Here is a 6,000-nt window from a genome sequence, read left to right as displayed (position 1 = left end):
TATCCCAGACATACTCTTCTTTACCTCCATTATGTAATATCAATTCAATTTCCCCTTGGTAATCAGGATCAATCACACCAGCCAATACGGTAACCCCCTTCTTTGCCTGTTGATCCAGAGATCTGAACCCAAAGTGGCCAAATGGCATTCTTAACTTCTAGTCAGTGGAATCGATGTTGTCTCCTTGTGGGAGGACTCCTCCCTTTGAAACTAAGACCTCTAGATCAGCAGAGTACTGGGCGGTGGGGACAGGAAGCAAAAATTTTGCAACTAGTTCACTAGGAGTAATAGTGAGTGGTGCCACTCCCATCTCCATCCCTTGATTCCTGGAACCGTGAATCCTGGCTATGGGAGAAGCAACACCATATATCGGACATGGTTTAGAGCATATATAGCCTTCTGGAGAACATTGTCTTAACCCTGCAAAGTGCTAGCACTGTAATTATGTCTTTAGAAGGCCATTCCATTGTTCTTTCAAGTCAGCTGCTCCAGGATGATGGGGAACATGGTAAGATGAGTGAATTCCATGAGCATGGGCTCATTGCTGCGCTTCATTTGCTGTGAAGGGAGTCCCTTGATCTGTGGCAATACCAGATCGCCTGCTGTGTGGGATACCATGATGGTAGATAAGGCATTCTGTAAGTCCATGGGTGGCAGTTCTGGCAGAAACATTGCATGCAGGGAAGGCAAACCCGTATCCAGAGTTAAGTGTCTATCCCAGTAAGAGCAAAATGCTGCCCTTTCAGTGTTGGAAGTTATCTAATGTAATCAACCTGTCACCAGGTTTCTGGCTGATCACCTTAAAGAATGGTGCCACTTTAGGGATTTTTTTTTTTAATGCAGAATTTACTATGAAGCGCATCAGTTACTCAGATGCTGTGAATATTGCCTGTCTTAGGCTGGGTTCTCTAGAGAAGCAAAACCAGTAAAGCATATAAATGTATATAGAGAGATTTATATCAAGGAAACAGCTCACACGATTGTAGGGGTTGGAAGATCCCAAGTCCTTAGATCAGGATAGAGGTCTTTCCCAAGTTACAGAGCCACAGAAGGTGGTGAACCCAAGATGAGCAAGTCAGAGAGGAGGGCTCCTGCTCACAGGCTGTGAATTTTGAGGAATTACAAGGTCGGCAGGCAAGACTGCAAAGTTTCTCCTGATTCATGTAGATGCAGGGGCTGGCGAACCCAAGATCAGCAGTTTGGGGAGCAGGACTCTTGTTCACAGCCCATGAAGATCGACGAATCCCAAGACGGACAGGTAAGCTGATAGCTTCAGTCCTGAGAACCAGAGGTCGGACGAGAGACAGCTGCTGGATCCAGAACAAGCCAACAAGCTTTGCCAGGCAAGCAGGACGGAAATAGGCAGCAGAAGGCAGAGAGATGAAGGCTGAGGGGGCAGTGAGCTGCCACAGGCCTCACCCCTGCCAGGCCACTCAGCAGATTCCATCATAGGGGTGATCACATATCAAACTTCAACAGAGAAGTGATCATAACATTATATAACTGCCAAAACACTGAGAATCATGGCTCAGCCAAGTTGACACACAATCTTAACCATTACATTGTCTTTAGGGTATTCATAAGAAAAGGCAAAGAGGAAAGGGACAAAAATCTGCCCCAAAGGTTTAAGAGGGCTGATGAATTGACAAAAGAACTCTCAAGATCTGTTCTGGCTTTTGCACAGGCCAAACTGGTGAGTTGAATGGGGATATGGAGGGAATGACCACTCCTGCATCCTTCAAGCCTTTCATGGTAGTAATCTCTGCAATCCCTACAGGAATGCAGTATTGCTTTTGGTTTACTATTTTCCTAGGTAGGGGCAGTTCTAATGGTTTCCACTTGGCTTTTCCTACCACAATAGCCTGTCATGGATTGAGTTGTGCCCTTCAAAAATGTGTCAACTTGGTTAGGCCATGATTTCCAGTATTGTGTGGTTGTCCTCCATTTAGTGATTGCAATCTTCCCATTTGTTATAAATCCTAATCTCTGCGGCTAATGAGTCAAGATTCAAGAGTCAAGATTAGATTATGTTAAAGAGGATAAGGGTGGGGTGTAACACCCTTACTAAGGTCACATCCCTGATCTGATGTAAAGGAAGTTTCCCTAGGGTGTGGCCTGCATCACCTTTTATCTTACAAGAAATGAAAGGGAAGCCAGCAGAGAGTTGGGGACCTCATATCATCAAGAAAGCTGTGCAGGGAGGAGAGCACTTCTTTTGGACCCAGGATCCCAGTGCAGAGAATCTCCTAGTCCATGGGAAGATCGATGACAAGGACCTTCCTCCAGAGTCGAGAGAGAAAGCATTTCCCTGTAGCTCATGCCCTGAATTTGGACTTCTAGCCTAGTAGACTGTGAGAAAATAAATTCCTCTTTGTTAAAGCCAGCCACTTGTGGTATTTCTGTTATAGCGGCATTAGATGACTAAGACATAGGACTTACTCCACTAGTCAGGGATTGAATGTGGGAGTTCTGCCAGTTGCTGAGTATATCTATTCTACTTATGTATTCTATAACTGGGGAAATCACTATAGGATGGGTTCAAAGATCCACTGGACCGACTGTGAGATGAACCTGAGCTAATGTTCCATTAATAACCTGACCTCCATATGCCCCCATCCTGACTGGTGGGCCACAGTGATATTTGGGGTCTCCTGTTATTAGTTATTAGTTTCAGTTCAGAGCCAGTATCAAGTACCCCAGAAAATTCTGTTTACTTCCTTTTCCCCAGTAAACAGTCACTCTAGTAAAAGGCCATAGATCCCTTTGGGGAAGGCTGAGAGAAAGATAACAGTATAAATTTTTGACCCTTCCTCAAAAGGTCCCAGCCTCCCCTTCATTTAAGGGGCTGTGGGTCTGTAAACCGGCTCAAGCCTTGGAATTGATTGAGGGGCTGTGACTCTCTATTCTGGTGATTTGAGTTAGACTGCTGTTCACTTGACCTAGAATTCTTCTGCTTGTACAGATCAAGTAAATACTTAGATTTCCCATCTATTTTGCTCCTAGAGACACCATGACTAAGTAGCAAATGCCTTCAGTCTATACTAGTCAGACTATTCTGATTACTGCTTGAACTTCGCTGGCTATTATGGTAACCACACCCACCTTGTCTTTGTTGATTGAGTGCCACCACTTGGCCTCTACCACCACAGGATCCAATCAGCCCCATTGTAGCATCTTAATTCACTTAGGGCAGTTCCCACTGTCAAATCAGACTTAAAAAAATAGCTATCACAGCAGTCTTCAAGGATGCTGGGACTCCCTTCACAAATTTGTTCCTCACCATTGTGGTAAAAAGTGTGTTTTCTGGGCACAAATGTGTGGGTCTGCTGGGCTAACCAGATAAATGTACTCTAACATGCTAATTTCCCTAAGTCTTCAGATACCTTCTTCTACAGTATACCAAGGCAGACCTGGTACTTCAACTTGATTAGTGTAGCCCAACACGTAATCCATGCTTCAGTGAACCAACCAAATAAACAGATCCTTTCCTAATCTCTTGAACTGAAACATAGAATGATGAATCTGTGCTTAGCGTGCCCATATCAATAAACTCAGACTGATCCAACTTCATGTTCCTTGCACCATTATCCCATAGCCTTAATAGCCATTCCTGCACATATTCCCCAGGTTTCTGTTTGTACATATTAGCAAAGTCAAGCAGTTCTTTTGAAGTGTACCATACCTATTCCTGGGTCACTTTGTACTTCATCTTTTGGGGCTCGCTGGGACTTAAGTCTAGTTATAGGTCTAGAAGCAAAAATAGAGGGTGGGGAGTGTTCTGAGAACATTTAGCAATGTCTTATAAGGCAAAAAAAAAAAAATTTTTTTTTTATAAGGCATCTGCTTTAGGCGATGCCCTGGGCAATGCCCCAGATGCCTCCCCAGGTGATGACTTGGATGCAGCCCCAGGTGATATCTCAAACAAAGGCTCTTCAGACACAGCTGGGTTAATCTCATCAAGTTGGGGTGGAAGGGCTAATAGTTTTACTGGGGAAGGTCATTTAGCTGACAAAGATGGAGTGATTTCTTCAGATGTGAGTGAAAGGGCTGGTTCTATTGGCAGGAGTAATTCCATGGAATTTAGGCACTCAGTGTCCCTGGGTTCCTGACTATGTGACTGTGTGTTCCCATACCAAGTTTCCGGATCCCATTTCTTCCCAATCAATGCCCCACTTTAGCTTCAGACACCATTTGAGGTTGGGAATTCTACTGGCATTGCAATTCACCCACTCTTATGTTTTTTTTTTTTTATGATAAGACTCTGGGTTTGGGTTTTGGCAGTATCAGCTCTGTTACTAGAAGAAACAAGGCTTTCTTTCAAGGCAAGTGGTAACTTTGAGGTCATTTATGTGGCACTTGAGTTGTGACTCTGAAGCCCTGAGTTTGTTTCTTTCACCACTTTTTCTGGCAAAAGGAGGGCCGACCGACCATCTCCCTTATACTTTTCATTCTGACAAAATTGTAGAAAAGTATCAAACATATAATCACCCCAAGTCTTGTCTCTCACCAATACTTGACCTTTGGTGGGGATATTTTGTGTATTTCTATTGCCACCTTATGCCATAAATTCACAGCGCCCTCTTTAGTACTGGAAGCAGAATCATCAACAACTTTAAGACTAACCAGATTTGAGAACCAATTTAGAAAACTCATCCTTACGATTTTGTTTCTGTAGAACCACTCTTGGTGCCAAATGTCTTAGGCTGGGTTCTCAAGAGAAGCAAAAGCAGTGAAATATATATATATACATATATATATATTTATAAAGAGAGAGAGAGAGAGATTTATCTCAAGAAAATGGCTCATGTGGTTGTAGAGGTTGTCAAGTCCCAAATCCTTCTTTGGGTCAGGCATCAGGCTGGAGGCTTTTACGGACTCATATAGCTGCAGGGGCTGATGAACCCAGGATCGGTCGTCAGAGAGTAGGCTGTTGGCTCGCTGGTTGCAGAGGCTCACGAATCCAAGATCAGCAGGCAATACAGTAGGCCACTGGCTCAAGTCCTGAGACCAGAGGTCAGATGATGATGAGCCAGATACAAGATCCAGAGCAAACAAAAGCCAGCGAGCTTGGCAGAATGACCATATATAATGGATGCAGGCCACACCCCTGAGGAAACTCCCCTTACAACTGATTGGCTGATCACATTGTGGAGGTGATTACATTGTATCACAAAATGAAGGATAACTACATCATTACACAACTGCTAAGCCACATCATTATATAACTGCCAAACCACTGAGAATTACGGCCCAGCCAGGTTAATGCACAACCTTAACCATCATATTTCCAACACCACAGTTCAAATGTGTCAATTCTTTTTCTATTGCCCAGATTTTGCTTGCAATATGAGTAGTGTCCTCATGAAAAAGGAGAAGCTACACAGAGAGACAGCAGAAGATGGCCATGTGACTATGGAGGTAGATGCAACTGAAAGAGAAGGAATGCCAAAGATTGCCAGGCGCTTCCAGAAGCTGGGAAGGAGGCATGGAACAGCTTCTCCCTCAGAGCCCTCAGAAGGAATCAATATGGCTAATATCCTGATTTGGACTTTGAGCTTCCCAACCTGTGAGACAGTAAATTTCTGTTCTCAAAATTTTCCCAGTTTGTGGTATTTAACAATAGCCCTAGGAAACTAAGACACTGGCAGAATTAGACAAATCCACAATAATAGTGGGAGATTTCAACACTTGTCTCTCAGTAAATGATAGAAAATTAGTAAAGATGCAGGTTTGAACTACATTATCACCCACCTTCACCTGACTGGCATTTATAGAGCTCTCCGCCCAACAATGGTGAAGTACACATCCTTTGGAAGTGCAAGTAAAACATTTACTAAGTTAGACCATATGCTGGATCATGGACAAGTCTCAAGAAATTTAAAAGGATTGAAGCCACACAGAGTACATTCTCTAACCACAACACAACTCAAGGAGAAATCAGTAACAAAAAGGTTTGGAAAATTCAAAAAATATTTGAAGATTAACACACTTCCAAATAAC

This window comes from Loxodonta africana, chromosome 2 (genome assembly GCF_030014295.1).
Source record: "Loxodonta africana isolate mLoxAfr1 chromosome 2, mLoxAfr1.hap2, whole genome shotgun sequence".
Taxonomy (NCBI): Eukaryota; Metazoa; Chordata; class Mammalia; order Proboscidea; family Elephantidae; genus Loxodonta; species Loxodonta africana.
The sequence above is the reverse complement of the archived record's forward strand: the minus strand, read 5'-3'. Positions refer to the sequence as shown.